The sequence below is a fragment of the Falco naumanni genome, chromosome 7 (assembly GCF_017639655.2).
Source record: "Falco naumanni isolate bFalNau1 chromosome 7, bFalNau1.pat, whole genome shotgun sequence".
In the NCBI taxonomy this organism is placed as follows: Eukaryota; Metazoa; Chordata; class Aves; order Falconiformes; family Falconidae; genus Falco; species Falco naumanni.
Genome location: NC_054060.1, coordinates 67,665,310 through 67,691,086, shown reverse-complemented (window position 1 = coordinate 67,691,086; position 25,777 = coordinate 67,665,310).

Below are 25,777 nucleotides of genomic sequence, written 5' to 3'. Positions count from 1 at the left end.
CTTCATATGGATCTTAAAGCTCAATCCAGGGAAGAACACGTGTGTTGAAAGATACTTTGAAATAGTAGGACGAAGGTAAGAATACCACTTTGCAAGCAGCTTAGTGGTTTGCTGCTAATTAGCAAGGGGTGTGGAATCACAGAGGGGTAAACATACACATGCACCCACTGGACACAGCTTCACCTGTGCACTCCTTGCTTGCTTTATCCAGATGCTTGTGAAGACACGTTGACTGTTCTCTGCTGTTGCTACCCACACGTAAGAATTACAGAGCTGAAGCGTGAGTCACTGATAGCAATTACAGCTCTTCTGACTTCATTGGATTTCTACCTCTCAAGCCTCTTTTGTGTCATAAAGTCCATTGTGTCTCTGATTTGCAGGTTTCAGCTTTTCAGCCTCTGTGTAACTTTTGGACTGAGTAAGTGAGGCATAAGTGAGTTTTATGAATTAAATAAAGCCACACTCCGATTGTATAAAGTCCTACTCCAGCTAATAATTTGGGGCCAAACCACAGGCTTTGAATTTGCAGTCTGGATTTCCTCCATTCCTCCTCCTTCCCAAATGTTCGTGAAATAAATGACAGAGATCTTCAGCCCTGAGAAACAACCCATTAACCAAAATTCACCAAAGGTGGTGTAAAACACATACAACCAACTGAAAAGTTATGGCCCGTGCTCGCACCAGACATGTCCCAAATGTTTCACACATGCTATCCTTCCATATTTCTCTTTTCACCAAGTCATTTTCAAAGCACAATTTACATCAAACACTGACATATTTTAATCATTCCTTCTTTGTTCCAGCAGCAAATTTTTGATGTACATTAAACAGAGTTCCAAAAACAGCAGGCAATTTTTATTATCCATGGACAGTCTGAATCTATAGCTAATTCATTACTAGCTCTCGTGCTCATTACTGATCCAGAAGGCTACCTGACACAGCTTCATCTAGCAATGTGATATGCTTTGAGAAAAGAATTATACAGAAATTTCCCCAGCTTTCTTTCTACGTGGGATTTTGCCTTTTTGATTTATAATATTCCTGTCCAAGGTATTGTGGGACTGATGCTCACTTGCCTTAGTAAAAGGCTGTTTGAAAGACTATAAAGTTAATTTATTGAAATGTAATTAGCACCACTATTAATTTTTGCCGTGCTTAGTGTCACCAGTTTTAATGCCACAAATTCCATTTACAATGAACAGAACAACATTGTGAGACATTAATATTCATTTATCCAGTCTTCTCTCCCACAGTAAATCACACTGTAAGGCTCTGCATGCTGAAAGAGTGAGCAAGAGAGCAAAGATTATTTAAAATATATATCTATATGTCCTTGATCTTATTCAGTTCATTTACTTTGGCAAAGCCTGCCAATTTTCAAGGCTTGGATAGTTGGAGTGTGCTTAAACAGAGAATGAATGCAGTGGGTACCGCAGAGATTCAGGCATGCCTCTCCAATTAGTGTCTCCGAGCCTAACGGGAAGGATTGCTCTGTTAATGCAGGTATTCCCTATTGACCTTCCCAAGCATCTCTAACTATTCCTATTAGTCCGTGGAAGTTTATCCCAGTGGAAATGGTGGAAATACTCTACCAGCTGAAACTTTTAGACTAGTGGTTATGTAGTGTGTTGGTGATAATTTAACAATAAGATATCCTGTAAAACTCCATAGATTATTTGTGTGCAAAGTCTAACTTACTTGAATTTTTTGTTCTTTCATAGTATCCAAAAACCAACAGAAAGATCTTTTTCATAATTTTCTGAATTTCTCAAGGAAGAAATAAATCTATTTTCCAGAATACATCTGTTTTACTTCAGGAATGGATCTATTTCTAGAATAAAAAAAAATCATCTTCATTTTACAGGGCAGAACTAAGGCACAGGGAGCCTAATATCCAGATCTAAAAAAGCTTTTAGATGCTTATTTTCTATTTGTTAATTACAGCATATTAAGCAACATAAGTACTGCATAAATAAGCAGAGCTAAAAATCTCCCTCTGCGGGTCACAACAGCAAATGGGAAGTGTGAGTGGGCAGCATTCTAATTGAATATAATTCTAATACACTGAGGAAACATCACCTAGTCCTCAAAACTTGAAATCCCAGCCAGGCACCCCCAGCACTTCACTGCCATAAGTTGCACGAAGAATTAGGCTGTGCATTCTCTACCTGAGGAACAACTGAGGAGTCTGCAAATGTTGTATGACTATGCAGGTAGACTATCTCTGAGCAGGTGTTTTAAAGATTCTAATTCTGTAATTAGGCCCCAAAGCTTACGAAAGGTTTTCCCTAGACCTAAGTTTAAGGAATATCTCAAGATCACACAGAAAAGCTAGATCACAGGCTTGCACATTTTAAACTGCAAAACATCCTATCTCTAGCTTAATGGGAAAAAGCAAAGACACATAGGAGACAACTGCTCTGCGAATTGGATATCTCGGATACCGCACCTGGGGGAAGTACGCTCCTTGGTAATGCAGATACTACACAGAAAGAAGCAACAAAGAGACAGTGATTGTGGAAACTTTAGTAACAGTCTGTAGCATGCTCTTCCCCCGTGCATTTCTGGCTTCAGTCATTTTCTCCCCCGTGATTTGATTGCCACCATTTCAAAGAACCATCTCCCTTCCTGCTTCTGACATCCTGAATTACATTCCTCTTTCCCTGCCTCACTAACACTTCATCCATTTTCTGAATTTCTGCTATGAAATCTTTTCTCCACTGCATTTTTACCCCCGCTGCTTCTCTCTTTTTTTCTGTTCTTGTTGTTCTTTTTTATTTCATTCACTACCTGCACAGCAACCACTAGCTGCAAAAGCATTATTACAGAGCATAAAGATGGTGTTTCTTCAGGTTTTTCACTGGCTTCCACATGAATGCGTACAGAGCTACATTTAATCATTTACCTGTACTTGAAAACAACGCTGACAAATCAACATCTGTGGAGGGAAAAGAAGAAAAAAGCCTTGAGAGATTTTTGTGCTGAGACCACAACTCTTAAGCATATTTTTTCCCACTTTTAAATATGTACATAAGTATCCACATGTACATATGGATATTGAAAAGTCAAAGCTGTCACGATTAACTTGCTGTGTAATTTGACTTGCCCGATATGTGAATCGTTAAAATATGTTGAACACAGATGTCACAGCTGCTTCATTAAAAAAAAAAAATAAATTCCAGGAACTTCTATGAAAAAAATAATGTTATAACTAAAATATTAAAAAAGTATACCCTTCCAGATGACTACTATTGATAAAATAAAATAATAGAAATTGGACTAACTGTATGTAGAATTCTCCATTTAAGTACTATTTCAGTCTTACCTAAGTCCAAGCATATTTGAATGCACCTGGAAAACAGTGCCTGAAAATTATCTTTTTTTGCAGCTAGTATATTATAGTTAAAATGAGAGGTGAAGGGTGGTTTGGGGGATATACACTGCTTAAAAGCTGTCCTATCAACATATCTCAATATGTGCTCAAACTAAGTTTGAGCTGCCTTGGTTTTTTCACTGGTACATTAAACTTTGAGTGCAGGGTTGCAGTGGGGATTTGCATAGCTATGCAAACACTCATAAGATCAGAATAATCTTTTGGAGAAAATGGAAACAATGTTAATATGAGTCAGACTTTCAAACATTTTCCATCAAACTATTTGAAAATGTAACCCAATTATTAAAGATTACTGATGCATAGTCTCTTAGGACAAGGTCTGATCCTGTGCAGTTCCTTGGTTTGATAAATGGAGAACATTTGGGTTTATACAGACTGCACTACCTCATAGCAGGCTTCCTTATGTTTTGAATGATACATTTTATTTTTGCAGCACAGTATGTAAGTGATGCTTTCACAAATGAGATATTTAGATTTTAAAAATACAGTTTTATCAGGAGACATGCCAGTGAAAGAAGAGCAACAATAGGTATTGAGCTGTAGGGAAACACAAGACTTCAGATGTGGATATTCAGAAAAATATCAATAGTCAGTGACAAGTGTATATTAAAGATAAAAAGATCTATTTCAGGATACATAAGAATACAATAGAAAATTTGGGGGACCGGAATAGCTCATTTACCTAGTTAATGAATGGTCCCAGACAGTGATGTTTTTCATCAATACACCGAAACTGGTTACCAGATACAGTATAGGAGCTTATTTTCTGCACTGTCAGCCCTGATCTTTCCCAGTTGAGTGCTTCGCAACTGAGAGACGTAGTAATAGAGCAGCTGAATTGCTGACATGCAAGAATTTCCTTCCCTTTTAGCAAGTTAAGTCATTTTAGTCCACAAAACTACCAGCCTGAAGAGCAATCAGCTGACACAAGACTACGTACCGACAATACACATATAAGTTTCAGGTCATTATACCTAGTGTGTGCGTCTTATGACTCAACGTGAAAATCTCAGAAGCAAAGGAGACTAACAATAGTTGTACTAAACTTATTAGTATTGTCTTGGTTATGCAAATATAGTTTAGGTTCCAATTTTAACAGAAAAGCTCATTCTGAGCTATTCTTTCAGGCATCTCTCCTCTCTGTGTGCACAATGAAATTGCAGGCCTAATTTTACTTAACATTTCCATCATGGGCATATCCCATATAGCAGAAAGTGTGCAGGGTATTCACTCGTCCCCAAACACTGAAGACAGATGAAGTAAAGCATTCAAGTTTTTATGGTATTTATCTTCAGATCATATTAAACCAGGTACAGTTATCATTAGGTTTTTTTAACTTCCAGGTTACACTTGGAGTAAGTGTATTTTGAAGAGATGGATTAGCTAACACAGAAATACACAAGACCTCGTTCTCTTTCTGGTTTGAATGACTCAAGCTCCGGTCACCTCTTTTGGTGGGTGGCAGTTCTGATAACAGGACACTGAAACTCTTTTATCACAACACTGGGGAAAGTTCTGATTCCTATACTGTTGAATTGGTTTGTGAATATAGATAATAAGATCATATTTAGATCATATTTAAATGGTAAATGTCAATATATGCCAGCCATCGACGTCGAGCTACCACAATTCATTCCTTACCTGTAAAAAGCAAATGAAGTATAGCAATCTTGGAAGCTATAAAAGTGTGCAAAATATTCAAACTTTAGTATCAAAATAGTATTATTGCAAATTAAAAATCAGGAAGTTTCCCTCATACAGCTTTACCTAATGCTTTCAGTTATCCTGCGTATGTGAAATGGTTCTATTGTCCAGGAGCAGCACAGCACAGGCAAAGGAAATCAGTGGGCATAAAAGTCAGTTTGTGACCAAATTCAATTTGTCAGAGTTAGGATTGCTGAATGTTTTGAATGGAGGTGTTCTACAATCATTTTATCCAAGCTAAGATTAAGTAAGCCCTGAGAAGTTGTGGAAAACATCAAATAATCCAACCTCTTCCAGGCTGGTTTTGTTGGGTGGTATTTTGGGGGATTGTTTGGGGTTTTTTTCATTAAAAAAAAAAAAAGACCCACCAACTAACCAAAAACCCCAACATTGTGATTAAATTATATGTTCTGATTGTTATAGAGTTAGGGAATGTGCCTTATGAGCTAAAGACCCGTCACGCTAAGTATTGTGCCCAGATAGTCCCTGCTCCCAAGTGTGCACCACTGATGTGCAAAACAAGCAACAACGGATGCAGCCAGGCAACAGAGCTCAAAGATGAGTCAAGGCTGATCAGCCTCATCAGCAGACGTTTCAGTTTACCTACACCCTAACAACTATCAGTTTGGACACAGCAGTGAGTAGACTTCTAGTCATATCATACTAAAGACGTGGCTTTGGGACTGTCATTTTCTGTGGGCTACCGCATTTGCTATGCTAAATACTTGGTTAGGAGGTCTGAGCCTGTCAGAAAATAACAAAACAGCAGCTTCCCTTGGACCAGTTACATAGGCTGTGTTTACCTGTGAAGCTGAGAGAGAGAAGATCATGTGTAATGGCTTTCCAAACTGAAAAGGCCAACAGAAAGTTGTAAATTGAAAGGTCATTCCTGGTGGGACACAAGGACTGAGAGCAGGTTAGACACCCCTAATTAAAATATCTTGTTGCCTCCAGATTATTTGGGATTTATGTGCTTCAATCAAATACTCAGAATTTGCTTTGACTTTTTGTAAAATAAAATACATTAAAAAAAAAGACGACATGGAGTATTTTATGTGAAGAACAGCGAGAATAGGAACTGTTATGTCAGCTTGGATAAAGATGTATAAGACATGAATCTAGACGCAGATGCAGGCACAAAAAACTGAGTCTGAAGGGAAATGCCATTCTAATCTGCAATAATAGTTTGGAACATTAAGCTAGGGTTTTTTTGAGGTTTGCTTCTTTCTCTGAATATTTAGAATTAGCTGCTGTTGGAGGTAAGACACAGGTTAATATAGCCTTCTGTTTTGACATGTTTTATGCTGAAATAGGACAAATCAACAGATACTCTTGAAAATCCTGGTCAGCTTGCACAAGATGAGGCCCTAGACTTGCATTAATATATGATCAGTGTCACTCCATGAAAGTCAATGGACCATATTTTTTCCCTCCATTACAGTAGTACAGCTCCATTACCTATAGAAATCATTAATCAAACAGCAACACTGAACTCTGTGATGTTGGGCAGGATATAAATTTGACAAGAATTTGGCCTCCTGGCCATTTTCTCCCCTGATTTGCTGCTGGCAGGAAATCCCTTGGGGTTTTTTGCCTCAAAGCTTTAGTCAAGTACGTTGATATTAATTGCACTGCACAACAAAGCTAGGTACTAAAATACAACTATGAGCATAAAGATAAATCAACATATCAATAAATATTTAGCAACTTGGCCATCTGACTGAGTTCTCATAACACTTTGAACCTCCTCAACCTTTTTTCTCTCCCAATTTCTTTTCTGTAAAATGGAAAAAAATAAGGCAACCTTCTCTACTAAGAAGAATTAAAGTAAATTTTATTAATATTAAAGCACTTCAAAGCCTCTGATGTAGGTGCAAGTTATATCTTCATTCCAACAAAATTGGTATTTTTTTATTTATTTGGGATCTCTCACAAAGTGAGGGCAGAGGGAAGAAAACTGCTTCCTCCTTTCCATTGCTCATAAATGACCCTTAGAAAATCAGGGCAACAAGTTTTAGAAACATTGAATAATAAAAAAAGATTACAAACTGGAGCACATCTAGGTAAAGCAGCCAGATTTCCAATCACTAGAAAATAAGTGATTAATTTGAGAAGAGCGGGAAAAATATCAGTACTTAAACTCATGAAAGAAATCTTGATATATTTTCATCAATTGAGATGAGAATATTTCCCAGCTCCTTGGTTAATTGAGTACATGAATGGCTTGAAATACCCCAATATTTATAAAACTTTGTGGGTGCTAGACTGTCTAACCATTAAATCACAGCAAAAGTCTGAAACAGCAGGATAACACCTTTAAATGTATTCCATTCTGGTTTTCTCTACAGATCTCCAGTCTATACATGAAGAAAAGTCTTCCCTTCTGTTCATACTTCTTTTCAAGTTTTGAGGGTAAACGAGCTGATTGATTTTAATTAGGTCATGCCTGTCCGTTAGACCTCCCTGTGTCTGAGACCTGTCTGGGAACCAGCTCTTAAAACCCCAGATTTTTTCCTGGCTGAGAGTGACTCAGCTAAGGTGGTACTGCTAAAATACTAGGAAACCTATGGTGCTGTCAGATTGAGGTTTACATGAAGTAATCTTAACCACAACAGTAGTTACTATTAAATGGTGTGTAGGTGAGAGCCCCCAAATTATAGCCATGAACATCTGGTAAAAGATAGACCTTTTAAATCCATTTTTGACTTGGCAGAAAAGTACAGTATGGCCATGAGAGCACGGCTCATCCTTATGAAGTGAGAAACAGCCACATATTAAGACATCACTTTCTCTGTGTCAGTTTTCTGTCCAGACCTCAGCCCGTGGAAATCACAGGAAGACAGAAGTCATCCCACTGGTACCTCTAGTCAAGAATTATTGCAAGCCAGTTTCATACCATGTTCGTAGTGTCATTCTGAATCTGTGACACCTCCAGACTGATACAATCTATAATGTTGACAGCACAGCACTTACTATTGCTAATAATTTCCCCATAATCTTAAGTAGAGAAGCAATCAATACATACTAAAATTACAGCACTTATTCAGTCTTGTAACATGAACTCCACATAAGTTAAACACAGCTACCTTTGAATTTTTATTCATGCCATTTTTATTTCTTCTTTGCTGCTGACACAATTTAAAGAGATTTAAAAATAGTAAGAAGGAGCAACCTTGTGATGGTCTCAGTGATTATGTAGAAGGACAGGAACACAGGATGTTGGAAGCTACTTGGCACTTGTTTGTATCAGTTACACCAACAAATTGATGTAGAGGTGCATTAGGTACTGTATATTGCTGAAGCACTAGTAATTATTCAAGCAGATTTACTGAGGTTTAAGGGCAGTGTAATAATAGCGTCTGTATATTTTATATGCAGCCATTGTTACACCTCATTAAACGGGCTAGTAAATGATCCATTGCTATTTAATTAATATGCAATGAATGTGATATTAAATATAACATGCAAATTAAAACTCAATTTGAGTCGCTTAATTTTGAAGTGTGATGGAAAACTTCTTTGGACCTGAATGGCTTGTGTCTGTTTCTTTTACTTGGCTCCCTTCTGCTGTTTGCATGATGTTGGGCAGATTCTAGAAAGACAAAAGGGGCAAGTTTTATGACAAGAAATTTCAGCACAGCAAATTAAAAACAGCCACACTCTTGGCATTAAGCGACGGTCAGACATTTGGCTAAATCCCAAACATCCTAATATTTCAGAGTGTTCGTACTCATTATTCAAGCTCATCTCTAATTCAGAAAGCACAAACAAGAGAAATATATGATCGAATGTGACAGAACGTTGGAAATAAAATATTTAAATGCATGCGTCCTGGTCATTATCTTTTGTTTTCTCAGGTGACTCAAAATCTGAGCCAAAAATATTTAAATTAGACCTTAGATAATATTAAAAAGGAAACCAGTCATACAGTCTTCCAACAAAAAACTGTTTAGCACTAAATATTGGAACTACTTCTTTTCATAACAAAATCATTTAAAAAAATAACAAAAGCAGAAGTAGTAATACTAGTGGATGCTATCACATTATTATAATAAATGTAGGCAAAAGAAAGCAACAGAAATCATAAGGTCCATTCACTGTTAAACATACTTAACATTTGGGAATTAAGTAAGAGAATGGATTAGACTCTTTCTAAACTTAGCTGGACCTATTTAGCTGTTTAATACACCCCAAAACAACTGTATATTAAATCTCCTAAATCACACTGATAGGAGATTAATTTGTGGAGAGATTGCATGTGAGCTGAGATCTCTCACAGCATTTTAATGCAGATTTCATCACACAATTAAGTCCTTTAGCCTGTTCTGTAGATAGCTCATTGGTTTCTTGCAGGTGTTTCTTTGGTGGAAAGCTACACAGTGCCACAAGAATCTATCAATGCCAGAGATAACAGAAGATGAAGGTCCTAGTCTTGGCCCTTTCTTGATAGTGTTACCTAATCCAAAATTATTAGCTAGAATTCAGCTGCTGATACTATAGGTCCTAGTTCTTATTCCCAAGTAGTAAGAACTTTTCAGTCAGAAAAAGAAGCAACCTAGTTTTACTCAGTTTTAGTAAGTTCTACTATTTTAGCAATAACTGAGCTATTGGAATACAATGCCTTATGCTGAGTTTAATTTGGATTCAAATACCTATGTCTTTTGTAAAGTGTATGATGGCAGCAAGGCAAAAGCTTAGTTACATAGTTGTGGTGGAGTTTTCTGATATAACCTGCAAAAACCACAGCAGTGCTAAGCAGAAGTCTTCTACCTTGCACTCTGACTAATGATCTTACTGCAGAATGGCAGTCATGAAAAAGGGAATCTGAAGGCAATTTTTTTTCTATAATAGATCATTAGATTTTCTAAAAAATCTTGTGTTAGCAAGCAAACTTGCCAGACAAACCTGAAACATCTGTTTTAGAAGGAAACAGCTGCCTTCCAGAGTTAAAATATAACCATTAAATTCAATTCACCAGAGCTAAAGAATATAATTTTAAAACCCATTCACTCTGAATTTGTTCCTCAAACAATAAAGTCTTCAAAAATTTTTGTCTAAACTGTTAAATAGAAGCAGCGTTTACTTCTACAATGCAATTTTTTTCTCTCATCTTCACTTTGGCATCTGACCTTAATCAACTTCAATATCTAAATAATTTGCAATTGTGCTACAGCTTGTTAGCATATCAGTTCCTAGACAGGCTTGATTGTGGACTTTCTTTCAAATAAGAGAAGAAACTTTCTGAGAACTATTAAGCTCTATCATGTGACAGCAGAGCCCTGAGAAAAGAAAACGTTGAACTTATTATTTGCTCTGATAGACACACAACCTCTGAGCACCACCACCACCATCCCCTGCCCATAATTCTCTGTTTATGGAGTGTGATAGCTTATGATCTGTGTAGATCCCTGGAGTAAGAAGAAAAAAAACAAAGCACTAAATTGCTGGTGGAACAAATATTTTAGAAAAATTAATGGTAATATTTTCTATACAAAATAAAGCTTGTTCAATATTTGAAAGACAGGAATGATTATCATCATTTCACAGAGGACGAAGTTGAGCCACGGAAAGTTTTATGATGGAAGTCAAACAGCAAGTCATTAAATGGTTTCAAGCTCCCCTATAGGTTAAGCTCCTGTTGTAAACATTGGATCACACTGCATAACCTATTAGACACTTTTCAAGTTTCCTTTGAGCCTGTACAAAACAACATAAGCAGCTTGGCACTAGAAGCAGTACCTGGCACCAGAAGCAGTTTCCATCCCATGTCAAGGTTGGTGGGTGCCCAGCAGCCAGACATGAAGCATACCCAGCTGGGAAGCCATGCTAGTTGCAGCAAGGGATCAGACGCCTAGGGCTCTGCACCACAGTGGCAAGACAAGCTCTGACTGACCCTAGCTGGAGATCCGTCTGTCATTTCTGCATCAGTAATATTCAGCAAAATGTTGTTTCTCCAGTAATATTCTGATTTACATTCACTTCTGACAGTAACGGGATAACATGTTTAGTTTATTATTAAAACCACTGTTCTAAATTACAGATTAAACTTTTTTGGTAGTCCTTTTGTGACATAAATTTACAAATTTTTGCTTTGTTAACCACCTCTGGATTATTTGCAGCACTGTATTTCTGGCTTCACTGCCATTCAGCCATTCCATGTCTCCCTTTGCCACATGCTGTAAGAGCTTCCCATGTTCCCTCATTCCTCTACACAACATCTGCTTAATATGAGGATGACTCAAGAGAAAAGTGAAAACCATTCAAGAAAAAGTAAAATAAATGAAAACCTAAATAAATCAATAAATAATTCCTTTCCTAGGATATGGCAACTGTCTTCAAATTCTTCGAGGTTCATCAGGATTTTCCATCAGCAGATAATGTTTACCCATTTGTTGAATAAAGCCTTTACACCTTCACTAACTCAAATCTGGTATGGTTCAAGAAAACTTGCTGTTACATGAAGAACCCATTCTAATTCATTCTAGCTGCTTAATCCAATTATACTCCTGAATAATAGAAATTGGAGAAATTGAATAATAGAAATTGGAGAGATTCACAAACTGCCCTTGTAGACTTCACTAGAAAGGTGGAGGTAAAAAAAAAAAAAAAAAAAAAAAAGAAGAAAGAAATTTAATCTGTTCAGTTCCTTGTATACAAAGAATAATTAACCCAACTGTAATAATTTTCCACCTTCTAGACTGCTGTAAGTTTTAGCTAATCAATATGCTGCATGCTGGAATGACTTAAAATATGCAATTCCATTGTTGATGCTTCGTAGGATGTAAAAAGTAACAAGCAGTGGTGCAAGAACAAGGAGAGAGCTGTAGTACATCCCAGCAGTTTTTTTCAGAACCGTTAGTTACCAAAGTTACAGTCACAGTCCTCACTCAGCAGCTGACCTGTGGCTGCTTGTCAGCATCCAAAGAATCAGGAGTATCAAATATTCAGACATCTCAAGCTTTAAATAAAAACCAGAATATATAAAATCAGAGCTTTAAGTACTTGCCAACCTGCCAAGAGCATCCATTTAAATAAAAGCAAAACACCAGAAAAACAGCATATGGAAATCAGCAATGTCGTGTGACCCAGATTCAGCCTCTCCCTAAGTTGGTTTATGTCCCCTTTCCATGTCCTGGTCCCCACCTGATCCCTGCACACACAGACTGCTTCTATCCCAAGGCACATGAGGACTACATCTTCCAGGTGCCACTTGGCTGTCTGATGCTTGCTGAACCATGGCATGTTTCTCCCCTACTCCTCCCTTTCCTCACATGTCCCAAGCATGTCCCCTATGCAGATGGGCAAAGGGAATCCCTGTTAGCTGTTTTATATTGGTGCTTTTCAGATGGAAGTGTCAAGTATTTGGAAAACAGTCCTACAAGAAATATTTCCAAACCATATTTTTGATGAATCTCCTTAGTTATCATTATTTGCAACAGCATTGAAAACTCATTGAAGCCCATCTATTAATATTTTCATGTCACTGTAGCTAGATGTTTCTAAAGTAATGATTTTTTTAGTGTATTTATTTTTATTATTATGTTATATAATATATATATTATATAAAAAAGAAATTAGAAGTTTCTAAAGTAATGAAAAAAATAATAATGAAAAGCAGATCCTATTGGTTTTTTATGAATGATTGATTCTTCTCCCTCTGTCCTTAAAGCACAAAGAATATCTGGTCTTCCAGGAAAAAAAAAAAAAAAAAAAGGTATTACTTCTACTCCCCTTCTCCCTGCAAGACTTCTCTTCTTCCACCTTCTTTCTTTCCTCTCTCTCCACAGAGAGCTCGCAATACTCACGTCAGCTACCACTAAAGTATTTTGCAATGCACAGAACAAAATCACAATCGTCTCTTGACTTTCATCTTGAGCTAAAGGAAAATGAAAAAATACAGTGCAGCAGAGTCGGAACAAGTGATTGAGATGCAGCTTGTAAAGTTGATGACAGATCATTTTTCAGAATGCAAATGAATTATTTAAATAGAAGTGTCTAATTGTTTCATTGCCCTTCACTATCAGAGGCCATTAACTGCCTCTCAGAGTTAGCACAATGTGGCTGAATGAAACCAAGAGCATTTTTGTTGTATTTAATACTCACCTTGTACAATTTAAATGATGACACCCAGTACAGGACAGTGGAAACTCAAATCTACACAATACTTCCAAGTAAATAACAGAAGAAAAGCCCTGGAACTCCAGTTTTGTTTGCCTTTTATCTTTCAACGCAATCACTTTAGTATTTCTGTTCTTCTCTTTTACAAAAATCTCCCAATGTTTGAGCGATTTTACTCGTTGAGATTTTTATCTTCTCTTCCTCTCTGGAACATTCCAGTCGGGGCTTCAAATCTTTGGCTCTGTATGGTATATAAGCTACCAGCAAAAAATATATGGATATTTACCTATGATTGAACCCTTCTGTGTTGTCCCTGAACTGAATTACTATAACATTTCAAAAAGATAAGGAAGACTTAAGGACTTGAAATATCTGAAATTAAGAAAAGCCTTGCAGAAGGCTATCCTAACAAATTCAACTTTGGTTATATTTTATATATGGACTAAATGCAATTCTGAGGGCAGTCAGCAGGCATAATAATATTTTACATTTGTATTTTTTTTAGTATATTAGTTAGTACCAAGATCTTGTGCCACAGAAGTAACTCACATGTTTATACAATCAGGAAAAAATAACAAAAGGTGAGCCACCTACTCTTACAGAAAAAAAGAAATTTATGCAAGCTCTTATTTCAGGAGTTACATTTTCCATTAAACAGGCTATTTAAGGTACTTATGAAAGTATAATTCCATAAATTAATGGAAACACACTAACAAAGAACTGTATAAATTAATACAGTGTCCTGAGCCATAGAGGGATATTAAAGGTTATAAATCTAGACCAAGTCTGAAACATAATAGTGATTTCCAAAGGTAGTTAAATACGGAATGGAACATATGTTTTGATTGATGACACAGCCATAAAGTGAACGGTGCACGTCTGTTACTGATACCAAAAGTAATGTTGATCCGAAGTCAACCTGCTCCAGCATGGCCTCATGCACAGCCACGGGTGCTTCAGGGTGTACCTGCTGCAGTGTGGACTGACCCACAGCCACAGTTACTTCCTGGTGCACCTTCTCCAGCATGGATGCATCCTTGGGCCACAATCCCTTCAAGGCGTACCTGCTGCGGCACAGACATAGCCACGGCCACAGACACTTCAAGACGATTTTGCCCCATCCCTGGCAGCGTTCAAGGCCAGGTTGGATGGAGCTTCGAGCAACCTGGTCTAGTGGAAGGTGCCCCTGCCCATGGCAGGGTATTGGAACAAGATGGTCTTGAAGGTCCCTTCCAACCCAACCCATTCCATGATTCTATGGGATGTACCTGCTCTGACATGGACTTACCCATGGTCACAAACGTTTTGGGGGTCCAGTTCCCACGTGGTCTCACCCACAGGTCACACAGTCCCATCAACTCAAGTTCACACTGGCGTTGCAGCCCATCCAGCACAGCAGTGCAGACACAGCAGCAATGCCCTGGTCACCCACCAGCCCCAGCGCATCACCATGGCTCTTATCAAGGTGTTCCCAGGCATGGCACAGCAAGATAATGAGCAGTGCAGCGGTACGGCAAGCAGCAAAAGGCAGCCACTAATGGGCACTAAACTCTAACATACAGCAAGGCAAGCAAGCCTCGTGGCAAGCACAGAAACCTGTCTATTAATAGCTAAATGGCAGCTATATATTTGATCTAGATCATTCTAATCAAATCTGTCGTTTTCTGAAACCCTTCAATCCCGTGTTGGGTGCCAAAAAGGACTGTCCTGATTTAACCCCAGCTGGCAACGAAACCCCATACATCTGCTCACTCACCCTCCCCCCGGTGGGATGGGAAACAGAATCAGAAGAGTAAAAGTGAGAAAATTTGTGGTTTGAGATAAAGGCGGTTTAGTAAGTAAAGCAAAAGCCAGCCCATGCATTCCTTCCCCGCTGCCCGTGGCAGGGGGTGCTGAGCCATCCCCAGGGCAGCAGGGCTCCAGCACATGTGATGGGGACTGGGGAAGACCAACGCCATCGCCCCCAGCATCCCCCTTCCCTCTCCTCCCCCCGCTGTATGTGCCGAGCGTGAGGCCACAGGGTGTGGGACACCCCTGGGCTCAGCGGGGGCGGCTGTCCCGGCTGTGCCCCCTCCCAGCTCCTGGTGCCCCCCAGCCTGCTCGCCGGTGGGGAGGGGGGAGGGGCAGAGCAGCCCCTGGCGCTGTGTCACCCTGCTCAGCAGGCACCGCAGCACCCCGGGGACCAGTGTTGTCCTTAGCACAAATCCAAACCACAGACTCACACTAGCTACTATGAAGAAAATTCACTGTATTCCAGCCAGAACCAGCACAAATATATACACACTTAGAACCAATCTCTGTCCTGCTTCTCAGAGAGGCTTGAAAAAAAGGCTAACGTTTTTTCATGCTGAGACATGAAACAACAAATTTAATTTTTAACCATTTCATTTCAAATTATTTGATCATACTATCACATATGGAATTGTCTATCTTAACTGACACTTGCAGATACTGATGACCATTTTGGACATGCAAGTCTGTTTACTCAGCTCAGCTTCCACATTTTGTGCGTGCAGTTCAAGCATCAATGAAAAATAAATTAACTTTAATGTTGAGTTGTTCCGCCTTTATCAAACAGCGGTATGGCTGGTGTCTAGAAAGGTCTGTCACACCAATACCTTGTGAGACTCTGGGATTAATTGCTCCTCTCTGTGCACTAGTACCTCTGTCTGCAAAAGGCAGGGATGACTTTCATGTTTGGAAGGTAATTTAAAAGCTATGGATGAGGAACCATGCAGAAGTTCAATAAGAATAAAAAATAACCTTCAGAATTTCCACTGACTCATGGTTTTACTTAATCTACAGAATGATAATATACAAGATACATGAGGACAGTATATTTGCATTCTGCTTTTGCCAAGTCAATATCAACATCATCAACACAATATCAAAGCTGCATTACTTAGAGGACTCTCACATTAAATGCTCTGGTAAAGAACAGTCAGTTCTGGAAATAAGTCGAGGAACTCTTCACTGAAATATTTGCCTTTTCAGGGTTTTGTTTAGTTTAACTTGAATAGGTCAATGTAACTGAAAATCATTGTCGTTGCTGCAGAAAAATACTATGTCATGGGCCATGGAAATCCGTCAAAACCGTCATACCATCAATTTCATATGACTAACTATATGATTGAACAGGACTTGTCCTCTCAGTCTTATTAGGTTGTCTCTGCTCTATACTGTACCTGCTTACTGGAAAAAAGGATCCTTTTTCTGAATTGTGGCACAACAGAGAGCAATTTCACTGGGACTGCTTTAAATTCTCCGTCTTTTATGAAGGGATATATTTTATTTTCACTTTTCTAAACATGACTTTTTCAGACAACTGTGTAAACAGATGATGTTTTTTGTTTGCTTGTGTTTTTTTTAAAATTAGAAATTTCAGCTAGCTGGCTAAAGTCCAGAGAGATTTGCAGCTGTACCTACAGGGATATGTTTATAAACCCCCGAAGCTTTAAGGCCAGCAATATAGTGACATCAATAATTAAAGAACAGCAAGAGTTAAAATTAGCTTCATTAATTTTGTTCTAAAGTTTAACCTTATCTCTGTGATTCCATTTTTGTTTAGCCAGAGGTAAATGACCATTGTTTAAAAAGGGACTTGCCAATCAGTGTTCCTTAGTTAATGAGGAGAAATCTCTTTCTTTGGTTTTTTTTGTTGTGGTTTTTTTTTTTTTGTTTTTTTTTTTTTTTGGGGGGTGGTGGTGGTTGTTTTTTTTTGGTGGTGGTGGTGGTTTTGGGGGGGTTGTTTTTTAATCCTGTATTAATGCACACATAAGCCTATAAAGCACCCAGCTTAAAACATCAGAGGCATTTGAGTTCATAACTTTCACAGTTTCAGATGATTTCTCATTGACATTGTAAGGCTTTCTAGAGCACACAGACCCACGTCACGCCAGCAATTCTAGCATAGCTTCAATGAGAAACCTTTTGCAATGATTCTGGTCTGTGGTTTCTGTGTAGGAGCTGGGCTGTCTCCTTAGCACTGAGTGAAACGTAAGAAAAAAAATTAAGAGCTTTGTGTAGTGCAGAAGAGCAAGATAAACAACTTCCAGGTGAAAGCAGAAAGAAGCAAATTGCCCAGATAAAGAAAAAGTGACTATCACAAATGGTTGTTTCCAAATAAATTGATTATTTTTTCTGGCTACTTCACATAAAACAATATTAAGAATAATAAATGTGGTGGGAAATAAGTCTCCATTTTGCCCTCACCATAAGATTCAGAGAACAGCCCTATGGCAGCAGCTTGTGATATCTTTCCTATCACCACAGGGAAAACATGAATCTACTCATAATATGTGTATTTGTGGCATCATGAACTGCCACAACATAAATAGGTTATCTTGAACCTGAATCCTGGCAAAAAAATAATAGAAGAAATAAAACCTGTTACTGGAGTGCTGAAAGTTGCAGAAAGGAGCATGAGGAAGAGTGTCTTTACTACAGTAGTATTTGTGAACCCCTACTGAGCTCAGCTCTACAGCATTGCACAGAGAGCACCCCACATCATTCCCATCCAGTCTTTGTAATTAAGACAGACAAAAAATATGAAGAAGTGGGTGTTATGATGACCTTTATTTTACAGGTGGGAGCTGAAACACAGAGCCAGCACGATCTGCCCAGTGAAATCTGGAAGTCAAGCAAGAGCTGAACTGGCATCTGCAGACACCTGAGCAAGCGCCTTGGTTCCAGCTCCATTTGCACCATCTAAAAGTAGGACACATTTATCAGTATGTGCCATACTCACACACAGCCAGAGAGAACTTTGCTGGTATGGATGAGAAAACAATTCTGTAATCAATCAGCACCTTTCACTCGAGTTAGCACAGTGAATAGATTATCCCAGTGATAAACCAGCACTGGCCAGACTTTCTGAATTCCTAAATGATTTGGAGTGCTTAGTTTCTTTCTTAATGGTGCTGTGAGCATCAGGAAGCTGCTCTGAGCACTGCCTCAAGACCAATAGCCATGGGATTTACAGCTGTGAGTCAGCGACTGCTTTTAAGCCTCAATGACTCAAAACACAGAAGAGGAAAGCTCAGTGAGGTAGGTTTCCTTGACCTTACCTAGTGCTAGAGGCATCTGGAATTCTTCTTAAGGGAGAAACGGGGAGGATGAAAGTGCTGTGCCTTCAGTGTGGACCTGAAGGACAGATCCCAGCTCAAAAGCCAGGATGAGTGTTGTATTACTCAGACAGGAACTCTGTTGGCCTTTTTTAATATAGATCAACACCCTGCAGCTGGCAGCCTTGGGGGAGAAAACTGGTCTACAAGAGGCCACCACCAAGCTTGAATAGGACAGTAGTTGTTCAGGTAACATGCAGTAAGAGTTGACTCCCTCCTTCTGTCACAGCCTGGCTTATTACAGCTGGAACTGCCACTCTACATTTTTGAGATGAAAAGGTGAAACTGAAGAATGCCTCCTTCTCTTCCACCTGAGAGCAGCCTAGTGCTTCTGTTTGCTCTTGGTGGCGATACACCAACAATGCCCAAGTTCCCAAAGTGCAACTCATTCCCTCTAGTTCCTTCAGACTAATGTAAGATGGAGATTCCTTTTCCACTTCGTTTTTTTTTTCTTTTTTTCTTTTTCTTTCCTTTTAGACTACAGTCAACAGCAGCTTACAAGGAGTTTCATATTTGTCATTTTTTCAAAGGAGATAACATCAGACTATGTATAAACATGTAATTATTCTTCAGTACTAAGGAAGGGAACTCTGAATACATCCCTTAAAAATAATAAATATTTCCAATAAATGTAAGTAGTATAGCCTGGAGAGCTGAAGGAGAAAAGAGGTAACTTTAGAGCTTCCTATTGTTTAGTAAGATCAATAACCTGATTTCCTGAGAAAGCATCCCTGTTGGAGAGCAGGTACCTCAAGTATCTGTCAGTTAATGACGAGAATTTTTATGTGGGCCCAGGTATCATACGCTTTACCAAAGCATGCCAATTCTGTTAAAACACTTTTAAGTTTTAATGCTAAAGTAGCTGTTTTACCACGTGGACAGTGCACATCCTTGAAGACACAGCCCCAAATTACTGTGACATAAGCATAGCCAGACTCTTTACAGACAGTTCACACTCTCAGGCCATCAGCTTAACCCTGCTGAGACAGGTTGTCAGGGGTGAACAAAACATCTCATCACACAGTGGAGAAGCTGCCAACCTGGGCTTTCTTAGGTCACAGCAGTTCAATGATATGGGGATCACTGGTTTTTATGACTGTGATAGACATGCTGAGAGACCAGGACTCAGTACACCTTGTGCTACACCCTGGCTAATGCGTGCTGGAGTTAAGCCCTGTGGAGTTAGGCACTAATTCAGTCAAAGGAGAAAGGGACCATGGCCATATTCAACCTAATGTAATGTGGAACAATTTGAGTTTGTGAATGACACTCATTTCTCTCTGTGGCAATGATATGCAGAAAAGGATCCCTCAAAACAATCGGCAGAGCTTGGTGGGAACTGTAAGGTGAGGTACGTGTGTGACTGAGTCCAGGGACTGATACTCCTTGGGGTAAGGACACCAAAACCTAAAGCCTATAATGTCAGATTACTGTATGGCTTTGCCTCTGGCAAGAGACCACTTTAACTTGTTAACACAGTAGAAATGTTCCTCCCCAAACACACCTGGAAGTTATAGATAGATATGCCTGCACAATGAAGGAGGAGTATAAAAAAAATAAAATATGGATAAAGGCAAGAGATAGCACCCCATCAGCCTCACAGGTAGATCAGTGAAAGAACTGGGCTTGGGAATGTTAGCAGGCTGCAGTAATCATACCTCTTGCTGATATTTTATTCAGTTTTCCCAAGTTGATGTTTTATTGTATTTCCTCAATAACGCTCTGTTTATTTTTTAAGCCTTTTAACTCATAGCTTATGAGCAGAGAAACATTGCTCACCAAGAACACCTGCAGTAAATAATCTGATCGCTCTGGGTTCTGCAAGGTCTTGAGCCAATATAAATTTTCCATTAGATACTCTTAGAAATTAAAACCTGTTCTTTTTATGGTCATATGGTGCCTGGAAGAAATTTTATATATGTAAATTAGCATCAAAAAGTGCTGAAAACAACATACTTGAATGCATAAAAGTAAGAGATGATGATTGATGGTCACATTTGGCTAGGATAAATTTTTCCTTCATAATTATATTTCACATTTTTCTTTCATAACTGACCTTTCTTCAAGCTTCCAAGTCTTTTTCAAGGTGTCATTAATAAAAGCGGGAGTCATTCAAGTCAGGTCTTTTTGATGCCAGGTCTGGAAAGTAGCCTAAGGAGCAAGTTAACATTTTCCTACCGAAGGGACTTCACAACAGAGCTCCCATTTCAGGAAAGAGAAGCGGCCCAGCCTTCACAAACAAGTAGTGCCTTTCAGCAGCAAACTGGTACCATCAAACTCTAATCTTTGCAAAGGGGAAAAAGAGATGTTTTGATTCTATGCACAACTCAACTGCATGGGCTCAAGCACTTTGTGTCTGTATCAGTGGCTAAGGGCTGTGCAGGGTTCTGTTCACCTGGAGCAGGACATTTGTCTCATCCTAAACTGAAAAAAGCTGACGAGGGAGACAAGTGTGAAAAACAATTAATTTGGGAAATGGATGCAAAGAAACATACCTTGGAAAATATTGGTACAGTAACAGAGGCACATTTGAGTAACTACAGACTGTTGAAGGTTCTGCTATTGTGTCCATCCAGTTTCCAAACTGATTAGGCCTCCTTTAATTACATTCTGTGTTTTCCAGTTCATTGCCACCTTACATGACTCATTTCCAGTGCAGAAAATGTGGCCATTTCCCAGCAAATTGCAACAGGCTTCCTAAGTCATCCATTGCAAGAGCCCTTGCTAATTTACATCCAGCACATCCAAACACCATAAACACTGCCCTGGATATTATCTGGTCAGTAACAAACACAAACGTGCTGAGCAATACCTTCACCTACTCTGTTGGTATTACAATTCATTTCCCCAGAGAGGGCGTATTGGTCTGTAAGCAGGAGTTAACATCTATCCTTTATAAAAAAGTTTTACTAGATTATTTCCTTCCATTTAAGCAGTTTGCCAGAGATACACTTTACTTCCCTTACCTTTGCCTTGCTTTCCACCAACCTGAAATATATCAAAGTAGAGATGATTGATTGGAAGATGATGGGACTCCTTATTTTTTTCCTCCATAGGAAAATGCTCATTCATTGAAACAGAAACATTTTATAATCAGAAAACAGGTTGAAAAATAATCAGAAAGGGACTTCAGAGATGACACAGAATTGTTCTCTCGGTGGTTGACTCGAGGTCAGCTCTCTCCTATGGCCACAAACGTATCTTTATAACCTCATTTGCCCTAGAGACTAATGATTAGTTGCCAAACATCTGAGGCAACAGCCTTAAGCACTTAGACTGAAAGACAGTTTGGCCTGGTCAATGCTTAATCTCTTTATGAAGTAAACCTGTTTCCACAGCATACCCTTCTTCAACCTGATTTAAGGATACTGCTGGAGAAAATCCAGACCAAATCCCTTCCTTAGAGCTTGCAGAACAGAATTTGAATTTTGATGCCTCTCTGGAGCATCCTGGGTAATGGTTTCATTAATCTTAGTCTTTGTTATTGTGGACTCCCCATTTTGTTGATTTTCTTTTTTTTTTTTAAACTGGATGGATTTTCAGAAGATACTGTTTTGATTTAAGCTTTACTTAGAAGAAATAAAAAACCCCCATACTGCTCTTTTCTAAGTAGTTGTTTGGGTTTTTTTTAAACTCCTGTATGTGAAAAGAAGCTTTTTCTAGTTGTTATTCTAGATTCTGCACCTGAGATGCTTCTACCTATTTTGTACTTTTGATACCTTCAATGCCTTTATATATCCTTTGGGTTTTTAACAGGAAGCGTGAGCAGCAATAACATCCTTCGTCACCATTAGTGATAGCCACCAAGATGAAACCCTCGTCTTGGTACTAAATTTACCCCATCTAACTCGGGCATGTTTAAGCCTACTGAAAAATTAGTAGATTTTAAGAAATGTATGCAGCCTGGTCAGTACCAACCCTATCATTTTCACATCAGAATGTACTTTTGTTTCCTAAACTGGTTTTCATTTTAAAAAAAAATCATTAAACCATATATTCCATACCTAAAAATTCAGATGAATCACCAGTTTTAAGGGGCTTTTTAGGCAAAAAAAAATACTGGGTTTGATGTGGTCTAGGGTGGATTTTTTGGACAGTCTGCATAAAACAACAGCCTATATATCTCATCTATTAATGTACTTCCTACATACCATGTAGATAGATGCATGAGAATACCACATTGAGTCCCTAATCTGGTATATCCAACAGCTGAAATTTAAATGAAAACACTTAATCCATTAGTATTTCCCACCCCCCACCCCAAAACACAAAGTCAAATCTTATTACACTTTTTCTTTCTTCTCACTGTTCTTCTTTAAAAGTTTAGGGCAGGCTAGTAATTCTGATTCTGGATTGTTGAACTCGTGTGTAAAAGGAGAGGATGTTGAGTTTGGCATAGTAGTTATCCAGGTCACATATAGCTCTGAAGATTATATAACTGAAGAAACTCTATGCTGGTTTTGGTGGTTTGTTTGAAACCCCCTGATCCCATGGTTTTACTCGGTTTGGAATTCCCATTAGTACAGAAGGCATCTCAAGCTCTCTAATAATGAATCTAAGGAAAAGGAGAAAGTATGAATGTGACACGTTTTGTAAGGGATGGGCAAAATAAATGAACATATATTTTTTCCTTCAGCCACTAGCCCACAGGGTTACTGACATGGTAATTTGCATTGTTACCCGTGGTGCCTTTCTGCTCTTTATAAAGCATTTCCTTTTGAAATTTCCATGACCTATATAAGCATACCATTTTGTCCCTGTAGCTAGCTCTTTGTTGGAAGTATTCGATTCACTGTGAAATTCCAGCAATTACTATTTCACTCTTATCTAGCTGAGCATGGAAGCACTTTCAGGGCCCATTTTTAACTGTGTCGTTGACTGTATTAGTTTTGATGATATCTCAAGACTGCTTATCTGTAACGACTTATTAAGTGGCAACTTCAACTAACCCTTCTTTGTTCTGTGTTATGTATCTTTCATGTCCAACTAACTCTTATGGGTGAAAGCAGACCAGCTAAAGCAGAGATACTTGCAAAAGATACAGGATGTGGGACAATACCTATTGTTTTGGATGCTTGACCTAAGGGAGAAACTCTGATTCTCCACATGGATTAGCAAAGGAACATGATTTAGAAGGGGATCTAGTAGGAAAAGGGATAAAGTCACAGCAAAAAGCTCTTAGGTTTTCCACCAGCTAGATGGAGTTAGTTTCCTCAGCTCAGATGTTTCATCTCCAAAATATCAAAGAAAATGTTACAAATACAAATGAGTGCTGGGGAAAGTACCTACTGCCTGGATTTGAAAGCTCCATCATCCGTAGTATGAACATTTGGCAAGGCCAGGCTGTTTGCAATTTACCGGAGTGCCTCTCAGACAATGTGTTTATTGGTGGTATTCCATGCTGCAAATCTTAACTCGGTATATTGGAACGTATCCTGAAATTTTTGCATTGGCTGGACATTAATTTATTTATTTATTTGCAGTTTAAGTGAATGTACTATTCTTCATTGATCTAACATAGCAAAAAGTAAAGAAATCAAAATATCTCTTGAACAATAGCATGGACCAAGACATCTTTCATGTTTGGAAAAGAGGTCCTAGTGAAAGCTTAATGCAAGAGTTATTTATGGATTGTGGGGAATGTTTGAGCCTTTCACCTTCTTACTGTTAGCGGGAATCTGATGTAAATTGGACCTTGAACTGTAGTTTCATGTCACAGAATCACAGAAAAGTTGAGGTTGGAAGGGACTGGAGGTCAAGTGGACCAACAGCCCCAACTCAAACAGTGTCACCTAAACCAAGTTACACAGGACCACGTCCACATGGGTTTTTAATATTTTCAAGGATGGAAACTCCACAACCTTTCTGGGCAACCTGTGAAAATGCTCTGTCACCCTCACAATAAAAAAACTGTTTCCTGGTGTTCAGAGGGGACCTCCAGTGTTTCAGTTTGTGCCCAATGCCCCTTGTCCTGCCACTGTGCACCACTGAAAAGAGCCTGACTCCCTTTTTACACCTTCCCTTCAGGTATTTGTAGACGTCAATAAGATCACAGAACATCAAAATATTTACACTTTCTCTTAACAATCTCTAGACTCAAAATCATGCCAGGAAATAGAATAGTCTAAAGGCATTCATGAACATTTTGCATTATATCAACTTTAGGAAGATTTGATGGCATTTCATTCTTAGAGTTGGTTTTCTTAATTTACTTTTGTGCTTGAAGTGCAACAGGTCTGTCTGCACAAGGCCTCTGTGTTAGCTGTTGGCAACAAAGGAAAGATTCCATTAATCTTGTTTTTAAGCTTTTCTTAGAAAACAGAATGGGTTTGGGTGTTTTTATTCTTCAGTGATTTTGCTGTTTTAGATTGAGTTTTTGGTTTGCTTTGCAGAGGTTGCGCCTAATAAGTGGATTTGTTACTGAAGTGCAGTTACTGAGTAGCAGTAATACAAGAGAGTTTTCAGATTCATCTCCAGGTAACCTGTGTGGCAAGCAAAGTATAAAATCTGACCATGAGGCAAAATATCTCAGAATACTATAGTGAATTTCATTCTTACTAGTTCAAAGTAAATGTACAGTTCCAGTTAGAATGGAACCGAAGGGAGCTTGGTTTGTTTGCTTGCTTGCTCGGTTTGTTTACATATGTGTACACGAAGGTTATCCATGAAGGTTTAGCAATACAGCTTTGTGGAATTCTGCATCTCCATGTGAGCTAGCTGTTTGAATTCTGTGTACAGGCAGTAGAGAAAAACTCAGGCAGGATAGAAATGATCCATTTTACCTATCTACTTCAGCATGGAATAATTCCTATTCTGAAAGAGCCCTTTTTTCCTCATTTATACATAAAGTGAATCTAGACAGCTTGCTCAAATGTAGACATCTCAAACTACACATTTACATTTAAACCTGAAATGTCTAAAAATAATTGGGCAAGGTACCACAGAAAAGAGTAACTGCCATGTGAATAGAGTTTGTATTAGGATTAGTTCAGCAGTAATGTAGGTGACAGTGGTAGACATATAAAGGTCATACATATCAACATCTAGTCAGATAAATGCTACTGAGTTATCGCATTGGGCCCAATTCAATTTTCCAGTCTAATTCTTATATAAAAAAATATTTGTATGATTATGTAATGAATGTGTATATATAAAGTAAGAAATTCAGTCACACTTGTATAGCTAAGAAAAGAATTTAAAGTATAGATATTACATATGCAGAGAGCTGGCAAAAATACTGCATCCCTCTTCAAAATAACACAAAAGCATGTTCTTCTCTACATTGTTTCTCTATAGAGAATGAAAACAAATATTACATGTGACTGAGATGCAATGAGAATCCACAGCTCGGTCTCACCGTGTTTTGAAGAATTGAAAGATGGGTTTATTTGCTGTTTTCCATTCTATTTCATTCCACCAAAATATTCGCATAGAATAG